This window comes from Dermochelys coriacea, chromosome 5 (assembly GCF_009764565.3).
Source record: "Dermochelys coriacea isolate rDerCor1 chromosome 5, rDerCor1.pri.v4, whole genome shotgun sequence".
NCBI lineage: Eukaryota > Metazoa > Chordata > Testudines > Dermochelyidae > Dermochelys > Dermochelys coriacea.
Genome location: NC_050072.1, coordinates 117,955,535 through 117,976,813, shown reverse-complemented (window position 1 = coordinate 117,976,813; position 21,279 = coordinate 117,955,535). Strand labels below are relative to the sequence as shown.

General features: G+C 40.2%; 1 protein-coding gene across 2 annotated transcripts in view; it reads left to right on the top strand.

The window, feature by feature from the left end:
- Positions 1 to 21,279, top strand: part of LINGO2 (leucine rich repeat and Ig domain containing 2) — an 809,277-nt gene that overhangs the window by 556,277 nt on the left and 231,721 nt on the right. For both annotated transcript variants that reach the window (XM_043514693.1, XM_043514692.1), the window contains one exon: positions 14,599 to 14,758. The gene's annotated coding sequence lies outside the window, so the exon portion shown is untranslated. The remainder of the gene's footprint in view (positions 1 to 14,598; positions 14,759 to 21,279) is intronic.

The window sequence follows — 21,279 nt, the reverse complement described above, 5'->3', positions numbered from 1 at the left end:
ACATTTTCTTTTTCGTGGGGCTTCTTCCAGATATGTGGTGGTCCCTCTGGCTAAAGTTTTGCTGTCTTTACAACCTGTTGTGTCTAATGGATTGCACTAGCAAATCTGACACTTCAGTTGATTTCTGTTGAGAACTGATTTTTCCTTTGCATGCTCTTCATTTTTGCAGTTTTGTTCATAGATACATTCAGGAATATGTAATACTTTCTTTTATTCAGACTTCAGTTTGGCAATGCAACAATAACATCAACATTGCTCCATGTTGGTATATGTAAACATGCATATGGTTATGTGCACTGCTGATTGTCTCAGAAGAGCTATTCACTCTATATACAATTAATTGCTCTGTCAGTCATTGCATGCCATGTACCAGCAGCTGCAAAACAGCTTCCATTTAACTACTTCCACTGTCATAAATATGATTCTACTATAGTGGATGAATAGTATTTAAAGATTGCACTGGTCTCTCCCAAGCATATTGGAGAGTTATTGCAATAAATTAAGGTTTCCCTCCTGACAAACACACAGTGTAGAATGTTTGTTGCATTGAAGAATGGATGAGTTATTCTATGAATAACTCTTTGCACTTAAATAGCATTTTGTATATTCAAAGCACTGTACAAACACTGGGTCTGATTCAGGGACCTGACCATATTGCACCTAATACAGCACTGGGGAAGAGGAGAGCAAAAGGGTCTTTAAATCACCTTTGCTTTGTCCCGATTGCAGGGGTACTGAGCCAATCTCCAAAGCAAATGAGAGCAGTCTGTAGGCTGTGGTTGTCTGTGGCCCATGAGCTGTTCAGAGGGGCAGCCAGAGGTGTGACTTCATGATGACACCCAGTTTTCTCAGACCACATTTACAATATACTCCTTATACCAAGAACTGCCCATGGGTTTGACACAAAGCCCTGGCAACCTATTGATTTTCCCCACCCTTATTTCTATTATTTCTGTATCTCCTTTATTGTTTATTCTAGTCATCGATTATGGATTAAAACAATGCAACAATTATACATATGGCCTAAAATGGTGCAATTCAAGGCTATTTGATCTAGACTTTGCTGACGACGACACTCTGATCAATGAAAATGCCAACGGACTACAAAAATGCACAAACCAAGTAAAAGAAGTAATGGAGAAGATAGTTTTGAGATACAATCCAATGAAATGTTAATGTAGACTACAAGGACAGAAATCAAAATTGAAGAAAAACTGGAGAAGGTGAACAATTTTACATATCTTGAAAGTACCATTAGCCAAGATGGTACTAGTTCTGAGGAAATAAGAAAAATCGGGAAGGCAAATACTGCATTTGGAAGACTCAAAAACATCTGGTAACTCAAAAACATCTCCCTCAAGACAAAACTAAACGTGTACAAAGCAATTGTTGTCGCATCACAACATATAGCAGTGAGACATGGCTTGCTGGGGATATTACAGTGTAAGTCAGAGAGCTGTTGCAGCCTTAAAAGCCCCAGTCAGGAGGGAGTGAGATGTGAGTCTCTGCCCAAGGGAGGTGACAGCTAGGAGCTGGAAGCCTAAAGTGGGTGTCATTGGTGGACCATGGAGGGAGAATACAGGTGCAGTTGCACTGAAGTTGGCATCATTAGACAGTTACCTATGGCAACATCAGGTTCAGAGTAAACTAAAACAACCAATCGGGTTTGCAGTTTGAAAGTAAAACCTCTCACTATGCTTATGTTGTCAGACCCAAATATAGCAATTTCCTGAAATATTCTTGAAAGACCTTATTGTATTAAGTTTATTTATTATTGTAGTCTGGGATTGTATATAACCTCTCAAGGAAGTGATGTGACAGATGTAGGACCCGGGAGTTCAAAACGTATACTGAAAATATGCCAAACATATGTATGGAATTTTGAGACAAGTGCTAAGTGGATTTCCTGGGGAATCCTTCAGGAGAAGTTTATGAAAATTCCCCAACTCAGTTATGCAAAATCCAAGCATTTTGAAGCTACATCCTGAGGAGAGGGGGATTGTCTGCTGATTTCCTGTTACAGAAGGCTGAGATCAAAGGCCTGAGCTGGATAAAGACATGGCTGATCCAGCAGCCTGCGCTCTGGTTCTGGATCTAAGACGGATGAACTTGTAACCCTGGGGAAAACCCAGTTGTGGTTTTAAAGGACTGACACCTACCAGAGCCCCAGGTGGGAGTTGAGGGTGACTTCTGGTGCATTTTTTTAGCATGTGTGTAGGTTCTTTTATTGTTTAAATGTTTTATCTGTAATGCTTTTATCTTAAGAATAAACATGCTTGCTTAAAAATAACTGTATGGTGACTTATAAGTGTGGGAAATACACTGGTCATAGCCCTTGGAGGGAAAGCAATGTGCAGACATTGACCTTTTTAGGTAGTCTGGCTTGCTGGGGACATCACAGTAAGACAGAGAGCTGTTGCGGCTTTAAAAGCCCCAGTCAGGAGGAGTGAGATGTGGGTCTCTGCCCAAGGGAGGTGACAGCCGGGAGCTGGAAGCCTAAAGTGATATATTATGTCTTCATACATGACTGCATCTCAGAAACTGTGAAGCAGTGTCCAGCTTCTTCAGAAGCTTGTGGACTTGGACCTTTAAAATTAGTGGCCTTTGTTCAATGTCACATAAAGTCAACTGTTCTACGTTTCTACTTGTTCTGTTTATATATCAAACTATCTGCTTTAAGGCCAATCTAGTATTTTCTATATTGTATCCCGGCCACTGTACATATAAATACAGAACTTTTGGGGCCATGTTTAACTAGCATTTCCATTAGTTGCTGCTGGTGAAAAAATCTCAAGGCAGAAAGTCTACTGGGTATGAAGGTTACATCAGCTTATTATGCATTTATATTACAGTAGCATCCAATGGCACCATTCAGGATTTGGGGCCCCATTGTGGTAGGTACTATGCAAACACAGTAGAAAGGGTCCCCATTTTGGAGAGCTTACAATCTAAAAGCCACAAGAACAGATAAAGGGTTAGGGATTGAGATATAACATACCATCAAAGGAAGTAGCAGAAAGTGATAGAAACCTTTGTTGTGGAGAAGAATAAGGGAACTGAAAAAATGGTGGTTATTGACTGGGACAGGGCATGGCCAGGATGGGGATTTGACAATTCAGCAGATTCTACCTGCAGGACTCCTGATGGGACACAGCTGTACCTTGTAAACATCTTGTGATTGAACCCTGATGAGAAGCCTGGGCAATGCCCGTTCTCCCTCACTCGTATGACTTATGAGAACTGGCTAGCCCAGGAATTTAATTTACTTTAATTTAATTTAATTTCTGTGGTAGCACCAACAAATCTGCTCTTGCATAGAGGTTCCTACTTCTTTGCTTGGTAGTCATCACACCAGACGTGATTATATATCGCCTAAAGATATAAATCCATTCAATTATAATTATGTTATCTTGTTAGGCATCTAACTGTCTGATAGGAAATCTGTGATTACATTTCCATTCAGAATCTTTCTTCATCAGTTGCAAAACAAGCCCTATGATTATCCCATCATAACTGTGAGAACAGTGCCTTCGTTATTACACTGCTAATTGTTTTCAGTTGAAGAGTTATGGGAATTTAGTTTTTATAGACCACCCAGCCAACTACTTTAGATTTGGTGATTTTTCTCATTGTGTGCAAAGTAGCAAATTGATTTTATAGATTGTGAAAAGAAATGAAATTTGCGTTGTCTTTTTGGGACACAAAATAGTACTCATCTGCTGGACTTTGTGCTTCTACCATGCTTTTCAATCCAAAGTGTTGTACAAATATTCATAAAACACTCCTAAAAGAGAGCTGCAATTATGCTCACTTTGCTGATGGAGAAACTAAGGCATATAGAATTTAAGCGGCTTGCCCTAAATCATGAGGTGACTCAGTGGTGAGCCAGAAATAGGATTCGGTTCTCCTAACTGCTTCCTGCACTGACACAACTTGACTTCATATCTATCATGAAATCTTACAACTGATGATAATATCACAGTTATTCCAGTGGAAATAATGGCTGCAGATAAAAGCTTTCTGTTGTATTCTTAATGCTTATTGTACTATTAACTTAAATATATATTACATGCAGACAGTGGTAAGAGAACATTAAGGGAACAGTCTTTAATTACATGATCACAGGACTTCTGCCTCATTCAGAGCACAGCATGGACCTGCTCTGAATCACGGTTGTGTAATGAAGGAGGCTGTTGTCCCACTCTCTTGCCTAGCCAGTTCCAGTCTTCAATCCAGTCAGTCTCTCTCCTTCCCCTCCTGCTCCAGTCCCAAACTCTGCAGGCTCCTTGTCCCAGTCCATTCCTTCCCTCCCTCCCTCCCTCCCTCCCAGTCTGGCTCTTGTTCTCTGTGCATGTGAGTCAGATAGCTTCCTTCTCCATGCTGCCTAGGAGTCAACAAGGGGGTCATTCAGAGCACGAGTGGGATGACTTTGTTCCTGTGCCTGGTCCCACCCCATCCCTGCCCTGAGAGGCTAGGAGCTGCAATGACAAGGCTTTGCATTTGTAACCCTGGGCTGAATAAGCAGGGTTGCTCTCTGGGGATGGTACATGCATGATGCACTCAGCATTAGGAGCTATGAGGGAATGAACCATGCTCATTGAGGATGGGATTTTCAGAGATTTTAGCTGTTGAAATAAGAAGTCTCTATGAGCATGTGGGAACCGAGATATTCCAAATCTTACAACTTGGCCAGATGTGGGTGGATTTTCACACAAACAGCAAAAGGCACATCCCTGACACACAGCCGTCCCCCACTCCCTCCTTGCCAAATTTCAAATTTCTGCTTCAAAGCTTGGGGCTTCCCAAGGAAAAGTTTTTGGGGCTTTTTTTAAGACGAGCAAACAATGTATTTTTCCCCTAGCCTTTTTCCTAGAAACTGATGAAATGTTTTGAGTGGAGTTTTCCAAAATTTTCAGCCTGAGGCAGTCACCCAGCATGGAAAATTTCAGCCCAAATGGTTAAAGTTTAGCAAATGTATGAGTAACTGAACGCACGGCCTTATACTGGGAAGTATCAGTCAACCTTATTATTGTGTGGCACAACCAAAACCAACTATAATCACCAGGGTATTATTTGTCTACTGTATTGTGAAAAGTCAGTAAATAATTCATTTTTGTATTGTGATCTCCTGTCATGGTGAGTCGATAAATATTGCTAATGTCTCTGATCCCGTCCATACAAACTTCTGGAAGTTGTTTAGTTCTTTCAGAGGTGGTGTAGAATGTTCAGTACTTTGCAGGGTCAGGTGTTTGAGTAGCCCGTAAAAGAAAGCAAAATACTGCATGCTCTGGGCCAAATTCAGTCCTGTTGTATGTAGACCCAGTTCCATGGAAGTTAGTGGAGTTACACCAGAGCTGAATTTGGCCCCCTTTATTTTCTATTGCCAAGAATAAGCAGTTTCAGCTCTATCATTTCAGTCACTTGTGCTTCAGGATGGCTTTTAGTCATTACTAATGTGCAGATACAGCTCTATTGATAGGCTACAAGCAGATTTCTACAGGTTTTTGAGTTATTCATGGCACTTCTAACCATATCCATGATGTGACTTTATCCTGCAGCATATTGGTTTTATAAATCAATATATTTCTTCACACCTCTGAAAAACCAGTGCCAAATGTAAATATAAATAATTATGCTGGAAAGAAACTTGGTAAGAAATACTTTAGTTAGAAATGTGAAGTATGTTACCATACATTGACATTTTTTTATGTGTCTGGCAGTCTTTTTTGTGGAAGCAAATGTTTCAAGATGAGAATAAACTAAATTGATGTGAATGAAGTGTCTTAATGCAATATCATAATACAGGCAGATGTATTAAAGATGTTCTGCTTGATTCTACTCTCACATCAGTGGAGATCAGGACAAATGTCACTGAAGTCAATGCATTTGCGCCAGGTAGAAATCAGTGTGAGTGGAGAATAAGGGACACTGACTTTAACGGCCCAATCTTGAGAGGTGCTGAACACCCACAAGTCCCATTGAGTGGATGTTGTGGGTACTCAACACGTTTTCAAGATCAGATCCTACCTTACCTATAGGATCTGAGCCATCCTTGCTGCTTTAGAACTGAATGCTTGAAGAGCTTTGAGAAGACAGTGCCATAAATAAGGAGTTGATTGTTAAGCATTGTGACAGAATTAAATTCCAGTGAGTGATACCTTTTGAAATTAAAACAGCTGCTGCATGTGTTACTGAGGGCTTCATTTGGCGTACAGAACTTTTATTCCTGGTGATGAGGCAGCAGCTCTAAAAAACCCAGCTTGACTCTCAGAATCCAGACTGAGTTTACAGGTGGTTAGAAATACACACACCCTATACACCCAATTCCAAAACTGCATTTTTAGTCACTTTTCAGAGCAGAATGCCATTCTACGAGGGAGCATTTCCTTTGTTTCCAAGTAAAAGTTTCCACATGTTTTTTTTTCCTATTATCCCACTTGTTTGGTTTTTTTCTGCCTCCTAAAGTGAGGTGCCATGCTGTGATCCATGCTCTGCTTGTTCTGTGTATATTTTTAATTCAGTTGATTCAAATCAGCATGTTTTGCTTAGTTCTCCAGTACTTAAATTCCAAGTGTACGGCTTCTGTGGAGTATTCTTTTGAAGGATTTCAGAAACTGAGATTCAAATTTGCTTTTCTAGGTATAAATTTAATGCAGATCAAGCCATTTAGGTCAAGGCTGTTTCATTATGTTTAAATAAATATTATATATATATAAAAAACAAAAACTTGTAAAACTAAAAAAAAAAAAGTTTCACTGTTCTGAAAAATCAATCTCTATCTCCAATATATATTTTATTGGCATGCAAATAATGGTTCAGAATTTATTATTGATTTAGCTAGTTATAAAAAAAATATTTGCTTTATGATCCCAGCTCTGGGAATTTCAGGGGATTATTTAGGAATTTATCAAAACATGTACTATGGGGACATTTCTAGTCCAGGAGGCTTAGGAGTGGGACTGCTTGCATTTGGAAACAAAGATTAATCTTTGGAATCTGTCACAGTGCAATGGACAAATCTCATTTGTTTGACCAGATTCAGAAGGCCTGCCTCTTGGATCAGCACTTATTTCCTAGCCTGAAGGTCAGGAGCCAGGTTCTGAAGCTGGGGAATTATTTTTGTGTGTGTGTGTGTGTGTGTGCCAACCAATACATTACCAGCTGTTGACAGGATTACACCAACTGTTTTTACACTGAGCTAAGAGGGTTCCTTCAGAGATTTTTTTAATGAGATGAACATAAAAAGAATGTCATGGATGATTCGTAGAAACTGTGTAATTAGTAATGAAGCATTGGGACCTGCAACACCCTCATGGCATTTATACTATTACTAAACCCATGATTTTATTATAGAATACCAGTATAGTCATCTGGTTATGAGTAACTCTCTTTTTTTCAGGGATGGGAGGTAATTTTATACTTTCACAAAAGTGGATATGGAAGGTCTGAGGTTTTGTGAATTGATTTTAAAAAAATGAAGACAAAATTCAAGTGGAACATTCTAAAACTGGCAAAGTATTGGTTTTAATTTTTGCAAAATAAAATAAGTTTCTTTCTGTTATCTCCAACCAAAAGGGAACAGAAACTTGCACATTTCCACAGCATTTTAAATTCTAGAACTTGTGAGGCCAGATGCTCAGTTGGCGTAAAATCAGCATAGCTCCATTGAAGCCATTCCTGAATTATGCCGGCTGAAGATCTGGTCTGTGCTATCCTTACTAATTCCTCCTGTCTATCCCAATCTTTTGCATACTGCAGGATGAACAAAATGTAGCTTCATTTTTTTACTGCATATGAGAATTGTAGAAGTTAGAGCAGTATAAGACCTATCAAAACATCTTTTCATACCTCTGCAAATGCAAGATTTTTCTTAATAGTACATTCTCCAGTGTTTTGCTAATTCTACTTTTAAATGACTGAAGCATTGATTAATCAATAAAAGTTCTGCTTTTATATTCCCGTTTGTCCCCCAAAAGGAGAGATTTTGATCCATAAGATTAAAGGATGTTGGTGAATCATTCTTCTGTCATCTGTGATGTCAGCATTTATGTGGGAATAGTGTTTGCTGGTTAACCAGTGCTACAAAGGGAGTACAAAATATTGTTATCTGCTCCACAAAAGTTATTGCCTTAAAAAGATTTCTTGCTATCTAAAAGGTGCTAGCTCTTTTTATATGAAAGGCACTGGGAGTTGAAGTGTAGTGCCTAGTACACAGGTGTCTACCATATCACAATGGATCCTTTAGCTGGCAGACTCAGAAGAAAGACCCAGGGACTGAATGAATTTACACTTTCATCTCTCAGAGGTAGCTCTTCCAAGTCAGGATTGAAGTGCATTGCTGGGCAGGGTGAAGAAGCTTTTATTACCGCAGCTGATGCTGTATCTGATCTATGGCTCAATAAAGGATTTCAGTTTACAGAACTGCCTGTCCTGCACTAAATTAATTTTACAAGCTTTACTGGACAAGTTGTGTTTCAAAAGAAACTTTTATCATCCAGAGGACTTTACACATTAAGGTTTAAGGTAGGGTTTTTAGATTATGATCATAACTGTGTGTGTCTGATTGGTCTTAATGTTGTAATTAAACTTTGGTTAAAAATGAGCTCAGAGATTTTGCCTTAGATTTATATATTTTGTTTGTTTTTGTTTATGGAGGGGCTGAAATGGACCCATCATCTCAGTCTACCATAGCAAGCTGCCTCGGTTGCATCTATTCCATCCCTCCTACTGGATGGAACATGAGTGACCTATTCAGGGGTGGATTTTGTTATTATTGTTTTGTTGCAAGAGGCCTGAAAGCAGAACGTCAGTGCAGTGTTGTCAACTCTCATGATTGTACATTCTATTTGCCCCAGCTCCTGGAATCAGGTGGAATGTGTGAGAATCTGAGCGTAAAGTAAGTTTCTAGCCCTTATGGCTGTGTAGGAAAATTTGAAAACATGAACCCCAAAGGCTCAGAAACCATAAGACAAATGAAAAGAACCCAACATTTATTATTTTTTAAAAATCTTCCGATTTGGGGGTTTGAGTCATGACTGTTGAGTGCTTGGGGTTGTCCAGGCTGTAAATGTTCCAGCTGATATCTGAGCCTAGTGAGGCTTCTCCTTGGGCTTAAGTAGAAGCCAGAAGGGCTGTGGAAAGTCTTGCCAGGGAAACCCAAACCAAGTGAAACACTTTGGTGCTAATTGTATGGCCCTGCAGTCCTGGGGAGTGGGGTGGTGTTGCTGGCTAACCCTTTCCCCTCATCAGACATCTTCAAAGACCATTTAAGGGGTCCTTTCCCCTCTCTCTCACTCCACAATGGGTCGTCTGAGGGTCTGGTAACCCCCAGCCTCCATTATGCAGCAGCATGACATGAAACATTCTTTCCACCACTAATGGTGGCTGCTCAACAGAGGTGGCCCTGGTAGTGGGCAGGGTGTTCCTTCCATGACTGTTCAGTGTCCTCAGTCCACTTCCCAACATACCGGCATCCCCAACACAAAAACCTACCACCACATTTGAATCTCGTTGGCAACGTTGAGGGCAGTCAGCAGCCGGTCAGCGGTGGCAAAGACAGAAGAGGTGCTGGGTCCTGTCATTCCTACAGGTGATCCTTTCAGGACAGGGCTGAGCTACAAGAAGCTTGCCTGGCTATTGTCCCTACTGTCAGCGGTATGTGTGTGCGTGTACAGGCCAGAACCACTACAGGTGACTGTGTGTCGTGATCCATGGCCGGATGCATGTTGCAAACACTACAAAATCTGCCGTGGTTCAGGGTGTGTTTGACTGGGTACTGCAGCTGGCTGCTGAAGGTAGTTTAACCAAAGCCATCAGACTGCTTTCTGCAGTGTTGGCTCTGGTCATTCTCTCCCCTGTGCTGATCGGCTATTGGGCTTCAGCCCCCTCGGTCCCCTTGCCTTTCCATCTAGCTAATCCTCTCCCATCAAAAGGATTTAAATAACCAAGCCAAACCAAAAAGCTGTCCGATCTCACATGACCTTTACTATCATTGAACGGTTCGCTCTGCGTGTCTGCATTATTTCTTTGTCCCATTCTGTTTCCTGTCTTGTCTATTTAGATTGTAAGCTCTTTGGGATGGTCTCTCCTTCTGTGTCTGTACAGTGCCTGGCACAATGGGGCCCTGTTCTGGGTTAGCTCCTACGCTCTGCTGTAATAAACTGGATAAACAAAGGAGGGGAAAAGGAACTTCTCCCGCATTTGTGCCCTTGCCAAGAGCCAGATGCAGTCCTCCTCCTTGCATGTAAACAGGGCAAGACCTGCAAAAGGCTTAGGCCATCAGTAGTGCTAACCTCCTCAAAGGAAGGGAGAGACCAAGCCACAGCTCTACCTGCACTCTGTCAGCCCGCAGAATGGACATTGTTTGGGGAAAGGGCATGCTGCACCTTGTGAAGGGATGTGATTGGGAACTGCTCTTGCCTGTGCTGTCACAAAGCCCCTGAAGGTGTTGGCCTGGATTCTACATTGCATTAAACCTTGTGCAACCATCTCCCCCTGTGCACAGTAGGTGCATAATGCCACTGCTCTTACCCAGTAGCACAATGCGCCTGTTTGCACAGGTGGAAAGGCCTATGCAAGGTGCAGGGCTATGGAGATTCAGGCCCTTTGCATCTGCCTCAGGCCCAGTGCCTTTGCAAGCTCCCTGTATCCCTGTACTGTGGCGCTGTGCTTTTAAAGGTACCATGCAGCTCTTAGCTTATATTTTCAATTCTATTGTCAGCACTTTCTTCTCAGAAAGTGGGATGGAAATAACAGTAGGTGTGAATAAGTGGAGGAAATGCTGGAAGTTAGATATTGAGCCCATCTAGTTTAATGGGGGCACAGGAGGGGATTTTAGGTGTAGTGCCATGTTCAGTCTTTCCTAGTTGTACTACCTTTTTTTTAAAACCAGCTTTGTCGAATGCTTGTGCCTTGTAAAATCATTGCTAATACAGTTTAATTAAAAGCAGTACAGGCAGAGTGGAGAGACCAGTCAAGTTTCCTTTTTACTGAAGTAAAATAATATTTTGTTGTAAAACAGATTACATTGATCTGCCCCAAGGCAATATGAGGTGAAGGAAAGCTGTTGCTGCTTCAGTCTTTGGACCATTTTATGTAATTAACAAAATGATTAAAGGTTGTGAGCTCAAATCTGTCCAGTACAGCAGCTCTTAGATGCCAAGCAAAATTAAATCTTAAGAATAAAACATTTGATTTGTCTCTAGCATTTGCAGTGATCTGAACCTTATTTTTAAAGCATTCCTGGTCAAAACCTTTGGCATTGGGACCAAGTCTAAAATCCATGGCAGGTAAATGGGTACTAACCAGCTTCGATCCTGTACTTTTTCCTTTTCTGGAAAACTAAACAGAGTCATATAATCATAATCAATTTGTGTCAGTGACTGGATTACTAATACTCAATTTTTGTTCCATGATTGTCATTGCATTGCATAGAAACACTGGGTACACTACACAGATACCTAACATCATGCACGTAATGGACAGCAGACTCTGTTTTTTCTTTATTTTGTTTCTTGAGGAAATATGTTGAAGTAAACCTGTTACATTTCTTACCACTTTACTGTCCTTTACTATCACTCACTTTCCCCATCCTCCTATTCTATCAAACATTTCTTTACTGACCTCTAGTCATTGTCCAGCAGTTCAGATTTCTCTATGCCTCTTATCTACCTGCACTGGTGCATCTTTGTTTTGCCAGATCCCTGGAGTCTTTGTTCAATACCATCCCCTCCTCTGCTCTTGACTCATTTGCCCCAGACTTCCCACTGTTTAGTCCATCCCATCAACAAGCAATCATTGCTCCCCCTTTGCATCAGTTTTCACTGTGCTATTGAGCAATTCTGGTGAAAATCCATAGACCACACTGATTTTCTGCACTCCTCAATTCGTCTGCTCTTCCTTAAATTCTGCCAAAAGCCTTCCCCCCTTGATTGGCTTTCATGCCTTCCCTCTGTCACCTCTTCTCTCTCTGTCTTCTTATGCACTCTTAGCTTCCTCTCCACTTTGCTTTCTGCACAAGATTTTTCTACCTTTTTTTTGTCCTTTCAAGTGTCAGTATCAAGTGCAAGCTCTCCTCTTCCCATGGCCTCACCCATCTGTTCTGCCTGGACCCCAAGCCACCCTCTCCTCCTTCATCCCATTCTCTGATTTAGAAGTGTCCTCCCCTACTCTTAACCTCCAGTCCCTGGATTACCTGCCCTTCCTCCGTTCAACTGATCCTCTTGATCCCATCACCTTCTGCCTTTTCAACTCTGATGCTCCTTTTAAGGTGTCTCAGACTGATCACAACAATGTTGAGGTGTCCACATTTACTAGTTACTGTTGAAAATATTGGCCTTACTTTCTTAAGTACCATGTGCGCGTGGGCATATGTGCAGCTTTTAATTAGCACATATTCAAAACGTTATGCATTGTATGTGCTGTGCAAACAATAATTAATTAAACCATGTTTTTCCTTTTTATTTTTGAGAGATCTACTCATTGATAAATGGCTACATATTTGTTCATGCTGAGTAGTGTGTGTGTGTGATGTTACATTCCTAGCTAATTCCTTCTTGCTACCACTGTGGAAATGTCACCACGGGATAGCTAGCTACAGAAAAGGCCCCATGTAGTACATTTATGGTTAGGGAACATTATGAGCGGTAATCTTAGATGCACAAGGGTGTCTCATTCTGTGTTTTGTTAAAATTTCCTTCCACTTCTGATCCTTTATGCATATTAAACTCAGTGGCAAAACTCCCACGAAAATCTTGGTGCAGGATCAGTCCCCAGCTGTGTTTTACAATATAGGTATTCATCTGACCTTGAGTACAGGAGATCAGAACAGAGCTATTAGTCTTGATCTTTGTTAATATGGGTGCATCCAAGTACCTATGTTTGATCTTTGCACACTGCTGCCTTCTCAGCTAAAATCATCCAGAAGCCTGCAATAAATCTACCACTGTTTGTTGTTGGTGGTGCATTGTGCATCAGATGCAACCAACCATCTGCTTAACGTTGGGCAAAGTATGTTTTGTGTGTTTTTTTGTTTACTTTACATTTTTATTACATGGGTTTCTTTTTTGCCCTGTCCTTTGTTTGTAAATACCTTTTTGCTTATCTTGGTTACACTAACAATCACTCTAGGTTACTCTATCATGTTTTAGCTCATTTGTAGCTGTGTAATCTTTATCTTTTTCAGCAGAAATGTGTCATACTTAGTGTCTTCCCAATGGTGAATGATTTAAAAGTTAGAGGAAAAATCTGTTTGGTTTTTTTTTTTGGAATATAATGGTGGGGGGACCTCTCCCCCATACACACATACATTTGCCCTGTATAATAGAATATAAGCAATATTCAAGAAGATGGCATTCACCTCCAGGGGTAGGGAGCAGGTGGTGAACACACTGCCAGCTTCCCAGAGTGTTCCATAGACAATGACAAAATCAGCTTTAAATTCCAGCAGAGGCTCAATAAGAGTTATAATCTTAGATGCGTAAGTGTCTCTTTCTATTGTTAAAATTTAGTTCTGTGGCCGATTCTTTTGGCATATGAGGGGCTGATACTGTGTGCATTAAACTCAATGGCAAAGCTGAAGGACCCCAAAGGAATCACTGCCTCTTCCGGGTGCCTTGGCCCTAACATTCCCTGGTTGCTCTGTGGACATTGCCAGTGAGATCTGAACTGTCCAGTCAAGTGGAAGTTGCACAAAAATAGTAGCACAGCAGCCAAATTCTCCAGGCAGTTTTACTGCTGCTGGGAGCCACAGCCTGACTTCCATTGATAAAAACCTGGGGCAAAATAGAGAACACCCAAGGCAAAATAAATACACCTGGTACAGTTTCAATTTTGGCTTTTCTTGTTAAATGTCTACCATACAGCTTACAGAATGTGTCACAGGAGTGAGTAGATGTTGCTGTAGGAGACTGAAACGTTTAATTTTTTTACTTTTAAAATTTGATGCAATCATAACATTTCATAAATGTTGAGGGCCAGAACTCTGCTGATGCAAAACAGCATAGCTCCATTGACTCTGTGTTGGTTTATACCAGTTGAGCATCTGGCCCTGAATATTTTGCCTTTAGATGTACTTTTTCCCCCCCTATATGTAAGTAATAGTGCAAAAAGTATACATGCCTGATATTGGTTTATATTCAGTCTTGTACTGTTTATCACCTGGGAAGCCCACCATGGAACACCCAAATATTACTGAGTTCTACTCATCATGCCTTTCTCAGATAAAATTCCCGTTGGCTTCAGATGGGAGCTTTGCCTGGGGAAAAGGTGTTGAACGGGACCCTCTCTGAGAAGGGACCCACAGCTGTGTTCGCAGTAGAGTCGTGGTGGACAGCTGTAACTTTTTAAAGATAAATATATTATTAAGCCTGACAGTTATAATAGATCGATAACTACATGGTATACCAACACATATTCAGCAAAAACAATTTCTGTGGAGCATAAGCTTCACAGTCTCTGGCCTTAATGTTTATCAAGAGCCATTTATGGGTTTGCACACACTCCTTTATGAAGCACTTATTGATTAAGTAGTGATGCCCTCTGGTCCTTGGACATGGTTGACTATTTTTCAATTAAAATAAAAGAATATCTGTGTTACAGGTTCATTTCGAGCAGTTTAAGTGTGGTGCCATGAGAGATGCTGTTGTCCATGACAGGATGGGATTATTATGATCAAATACTCTATTTTAACTTCACCCAGTGGCCAAGAGCTTCATATGGTAGACAGCCAAGGACTGGACTTTTACTAATAGTGTAACAGGTAAGACTATTGAAATCAGTTAATTTGTTGACAGCTTCAGGACTTCTATTAACTGCAGTTGTTCATAGCATTACATCTCGCACCTCTGTTTTTTTTATATTATATGGCTACTTTTACTGTATTAACTCAGAGTGATGTCTGTCATTTAAATTAATCCTTCTATTCTCCAGGTATGATAAGGCAAACACCAGGCTTAAGATTCACATTAGATAAGAACAATACAATTTTAATCACATACCTCTGAACAATAGGAACGAATACAAAGATGTGCTTAGACATTATATGTACTGTGTGTGTGTGTGCGCGTGTGTGTGTGTGTGTGTCTGTCTTAAATTGTGACAAGGTAAGCACTTGTTTTTCCATAAAAACTTTTTTTTACTGTGAAAATCTGTTTTCCGCAAACGGATGCAAAGAGATTATTCAATTTCACTTCGAAATAGATCATGCATTACCTGAGAAATTTTGCTTTCTTAAAAAAGAAAAATGTTTTCGACTTAATCAAAGGACAAAAATCCAATGGGGTGGACTCTGCTCTCCCTTGCATCTGTGTAAATCAGGAGGAGCTCTGCTGAACTCAATGGCATTGCACTAGTCTGAAATCAATGGAAGTAAGGTAAAGCTCAGGCCTGTAGAAGCTGAGACTGGCCAGGATATGTGCTGTTTTATTTCAAGAGCTTGAGAACCCTTCCTTACCTTCAGCCAAGTCTCCCTTTTGGTGCCAGGCTAATTAATCTCCCTGCTCAGAACTATCCATAAAAATTAATTTACTTAATTTGATGTCATCTGATGTGATGAGAATCAATCAGCCACTGCCGAATATAACCAAAATTAAGCTCATCTGCTGTGTCTCCAACAGGCATCTCAGTAGTTTGGGGGTGGGGGGGTGTTTCTCCCCATCCCCTGATTCTCTGTATCTTGTTTTCCGCCCCCATGCGAGATTGCAGCTAAACCAAAATGTAGAAACCACTCATTAGTCTGACACTATGAACAAAGTGCCAGACTGCTTGATGGTGCTAGTGACTGTCCTCCTTGGGACATAAACCCCCATGTTTATTTGACACTGGTTAAAGTCAATAATAGTCATCATCTGTTTCATGGCCTGGTAAAAGGGGCCATTTACAAGACTGTTAAATTTTCTCAGTGCTGCTGTATATATGTACTTTAACAGATTTGACAGAAGAACTATTTTTGTTCTAATGAATGGGGGGAGAAGGGGAATATAGCCGGTTTACTGTTCATCAGTGCATAGGAGATAAAAAAAACAATAATTAGAGCAAGAGGCATATTTGTAAACCTGATTACAAACCTAATCATATATTCATAATGTCTGTCCTCTGAATTCAGAAGTAATTATTTAATGAATATATTTGTTTCAAATATTTTCACCAAAGCTGTGCTGCATGTGTTATACTTTGTTACTTTGGCAGGCTCAGAAGGAAGGGAAAAAGACGCAACTAATGACTGAAATAAGATGGCAGTTTACAGTTTGAAGTATAAATAGTGTTGTAGCTGAAATTTGTGTGGTACAGTACTGAGGAAGTTTAATGGTAGTGCTTTCTGTTAAAACAAAAACACATTGTTTAAACTATGGGCATCATGTACTAGTTTTTCTTTGTAGCCCTAAGGTTACTTTATACTAAGTGAACAGTAGACCGACAGCATGCGTCTATCATAGGCCTAACTCTTTTATTCCAGTTTTATTGTGGTGTAGCTCTGCTGAAATACAGTTATATTGATTTAAAACTGGAGTAATCCATTGATGAATCAGAACCATTTATGCTTAGATAATCCTTATCTCCTAACCCCCAGCTTTTTATCCACTTTATGAAAAGTCTTTGTGAAACTTAATTTGTGGACAAGATGGAAGGAAGCAGGCAATGGTGGTACTATGATTTGTAGTCTAAGATGTTGTGTACGATATGATATATGCTGTGTCTACAAATAGATGCATCAAATCCTCCTTTCTAGCTCCTCCCAAACTTTCCCATTTTTCACTTGCCTTCCACTCATAGCCATCCTATCTTGCCTACGCTATATAAACAAAATATATTTTAAAACTGTCATATTTTAAAAGATCCTGAAAAAAGATGAACCACATCTTCTGTTAATCCCTTCCTCTCATCACATGATCTATACATTGTCTGGATTGCTGATTTTACTGAGAAATCCATGCAGTGCATTGACTCCACGCTGAAATTAGGGTCCTTTTATATGTCTGTAAAGTGCCCCCCAAACATATGATGCTATAGAAATGACATAATGATAAATATAGGTAAGGTTTAGCTCTCAGAAACGTTAAATTTAACCACACAATTAGCGTTAAGAGGCAAATCTTGCTTCTGGCTCATAGCCTGAGTCACCAGATTGCATATTGGTGGGTGATTTCTTGTGGATCTACTATCCCTTGTTCTTCCACCTGAAATCATCATTCTGTGGTGATGGGAAAATAGCCCTGCAGTGCTGGCTGAATGACAGAAACCCCAAACAAGTTCCTAGCGTCTGCCCCGTCCTTTGCACAGCAGAAGCGCATATTTGCCACAGTAGTCAAGGCCCTGCATCATGCAGGGGTGGGGATAGGCCTGGCCTCTAAATCAAGAACCAGTATGTCTTTATAGGAGCCTATTCTCACCTTTCTCACCTCAGTACTTGAGGGAGGGGGGGGGTTGGAGATGTTACATGAACTCTCCAAATTGTAAAACTTCTTACATGTTTGTTGTTTTATAGGATTTTTTTTAAACGGGAAAATTTTGCTATCGATTATACAACTGACATCCTTTTTCCCCTCTCATTTAATAGAGGCACCTTCTTTGTGCTTGGGCACCTCAAAGCAATTCTTTGGGTGTGAAAGTTAATTTAAAAAAAAAAAAGAAAGTGATGAGCCTGTGATGGTAGAACATCATCTTGAGCATTCATAAAAAAGTCAAACATGCAGGACAGGCACTCCACTCCCTCTATTCACCTTAAGTCTGACATGTGGTTGAGGTTTTGAAGAATTAACCGGTTGATTATTGTGAAATGATTTTGTACTGTGTCATTCCATCAGGGTTATTATAGAAGTGCAATAGACAGACATGTTGCTGTGAATAGAGCTCATAGAGCTTACATGTTTATAGTAATGTGCTTCTACAGGCATGTAAAAATATTCTATCATTTGGGTGCACTAGGGATGAGTGAACAGGTTGATACTGATATGACCACGGACTCTTAATACAGGGTCCAACTGTTTAGCTATGTTCCGATTCTTTCCCACCCTCCCTGAATATCTTATGAAACCTCACATCAGCCTCAATGCCCCCTCTATACCTAGTTTATCTCTACCTAAAAGACCTCAGGCTACCCCTTCCACCCACTTACCCATCCTTATGAGGGTGAAAAGGGGACAATAGGCCACAGTGCTGTCCCCTAACCCCTTGGGAAAATGGGAGTCTTAGGGGGAAGGGATCTTCACTTCTGGATCTAAGAGAAGCAATGTTGGGCTTTTACAAGGAGACCCTCTTTATTTTCCCTCACATTTGAATAGCAGAAAGAGAGAGTAGGTGGAACCTCTGGAGAGATACTTTTTTCCCCTCTTACTAATTGATTCAGGATATGGAGGATGCTTAGGAGCAGCCTTCTTCCAAATCACCCCCAATTCATTGTTAAAGATGGGGGGGGGAAGTGTGGCCGGCTGTCACCTGGACTGAAAATAATTAAGGCAGAGCTACAATAGACAGGCACTGATCAGAAATCCCCCTGTAACTCCAGTCTGCTGCTAGCCGCAGTTCTGAAAGCTTTACCCAGGGGATGAGTGAGCAAATCCAACTATCACAAAGACTAGCCAAAGTTATTCAACCATGTTCAGATGGCCAGATATGGCTGGTGCTTACATTATCTAGAAAACTAAACACCGGATTTCTGCATTCCTCATGACTGCTACTATCACCCTTTATCTATTTGCTTTTAAAGAACCTCTTTAGATACATCTTTGCAGAATGGGCCATATCAACTCAGAACAGGTCAGTACCTCATAGTTGCACTTCTGAAATACTCTCTCAATACAAATTTGCTTGAAATGAAATCTCGTAATCCTGTTCCTGAAATTTGTGTCAATTAAAAAGGGGGAAGCTTCTTCACAACTTTATATTTCTTATGAGGCTTTTTATCTTTCAGGCTTTATCCATCTAGTCATCATTTAATCATCTCATCAATCATTAAATTTCAACTCTTGAGCAAGGTCAGCAGACAGAGGAGGAAACATTACAGGAAGAGAAAGTGTCAGATACATTCACCAACATGTTCACAAATAAAACTAATTAAGGTGCTATGGAAAGCTACATAGATTGTTTGTCTCTAGGCACTCTTCTGAACAGACTGGGTAAAGCATGTCCTAGCTGAAATGGAAAAAAACCCAGAATTACTACTAGAAACGAGGCTGCATCCTAAGCGCTGCGTCTGAGTAGCCCTATGCTTTGGGGGTGTTTGACATCTGAACAGCCAACTGAATTTTGGTCTGTACCTTGGAACAGGCAAATAGGTTCTGGGTTTTTTTGGAACCTATGTCAGATCAAACTTTAAGTCAGAATGTTTGGATAGTGCCCTCCCAGCTTCTCTGTTTTTATTTTTGAACCCCTCTGCGTTTCTTGTTTCTGGCCAGCACTGCGATAGGATTGCTGAAAATATCCTATTTCGACTGGATTTCTAGCCTGACCAGCTCCAAGATTTCAAGATAATTTTTGCAGAGAACAGAGGATCAGAAAACTATCTGAGTCATTGTCCATAACGAATTGTTCACCTGGCTCTTTAGAATAATGGCATATTTTTCTTCATTTGGGATTTCCATAGTTTTGGGTCATTCCCCTCCCCATCCTGATCCCTTTTTGACCAACATATTGTACCATTGTAATGAAAGACACTTTACACTTGCCTCTTGTACACAAGAAAAGTTTCCTCCTTTGATCGGATGAGAATGAAAGACTGATAGAGTATGTTTATATGATGCAGCTTGATGCTGTTATTTTAGCTATGGGTACGTCGTTGTTCCCATTACAAAATGGAAAAGAAAATGCTTGGCCATCAGAACATATCGAGCTAAAAATCAGTTTCTTATAAAGTTCCTAATCCAGAATTGCACAATAGTTCATGGTCTGTCAAGTAAATAATATGCATTTTAAGAAGTCCCTAAATATGTGTTTGAAATTATAGGTCTTAGCAGCTTTAGATGAGCTGTCATGGTCTATTGGGTAAATTCTGTGTGTGTGTGTGTGTGTGTGTGTGTGTGTGTGTCTATATGTGTGTGTGTGTGTGTGTGTGTGTGTGTATATATATATATATATATATATATATATATTACTATATAGTTATACAATGAAATGTCTTTTAAAATGTCCTTTGGAACCTCTGTGTCTTGTCAGATGGAATACAATAATTTTAAAAATTATATGAATTCTGAAGGGGTTTTTTATTTACATTTTATGATTGAAAACAAAACAAAATCAGATAAGAACAGTATTAAAGACGCTTGAAAGACAATAATATGTGTGTGTTCTCTTAAGCCTAGGAATTCAGAATTTATGCATTAAATTAGTCCAGCTCACCTTATCTAGGAATTGCAGATGATGCCTTGAGCCTTTGTTACAGGTCTCAGGTTGGTGGGATGACCTTACAGACCGTACCGGCTTCACTAGCTTAGTAAAACAGGATAAATTAAGGATGAATTTCAACCTGTGCACCAAAAACTGGTCTCAATAATGAATAGGTATTGCTTGTATGGCGTGAAGACAGAATGATACAACATTGTAAAATGTTTCATTTTGCTGTAACTCCTTTGCCCAAATCTCAGCTGCCTGAATTTCTGCTAGGTCTAGGATCTTTCTTTAATGGAGACAACAGTGTTCTGACACAGCTATTATTGTTGACTCTTATCTTACTTCACAAGTAGTCCTATTGAAATCGAATGAGATAGCTGCTGCTACTACTCTTAAACCTTACCTTACACCTTCGTGTGCTGCTGACACGTCAGGCAGTCCTGTTCCTCTGTTGATTACAGTCGCCTGCTAATTCCTCCCAGGTAATGCTAGTGCCTTCAAAATTCACTATCAGTGCCTTCTTCCTGTTCTTCCTTGGCTTTCCTCATGTTCTCTCTCCTTCCTTGGGCACCCAGTTCAATGCTTGCTTAGCATGTCTTCCATACAGTGTACATGTCCCAGCCATTTGAATCTTTTCTTTGATAATATTTTCTAAAATGTCCTTCTGTCATTTGTTCTGTCTTTCCATGAAAGTGTAGTATCTTCCTCAGTCATCTGTTTGGCAGCCTACAATCTCTTTTTGTTAGCACTCTAATTGTCCAAGCTTCTGCTCCATACAGTAGCATGCTCAGTACAATTGCATGGTATAATCTGACCTTTAGTTTGGTGTGGAGATCTCTGTTTGACCCTATATTGTTCATTGTTCCCAAAGTAGTTTGCTTTTCCTAATCTCATATGGATATCTTCATCACAGCCATTTCCAAATGTCATCACATTCCCCAGATAATGGAACTCTTC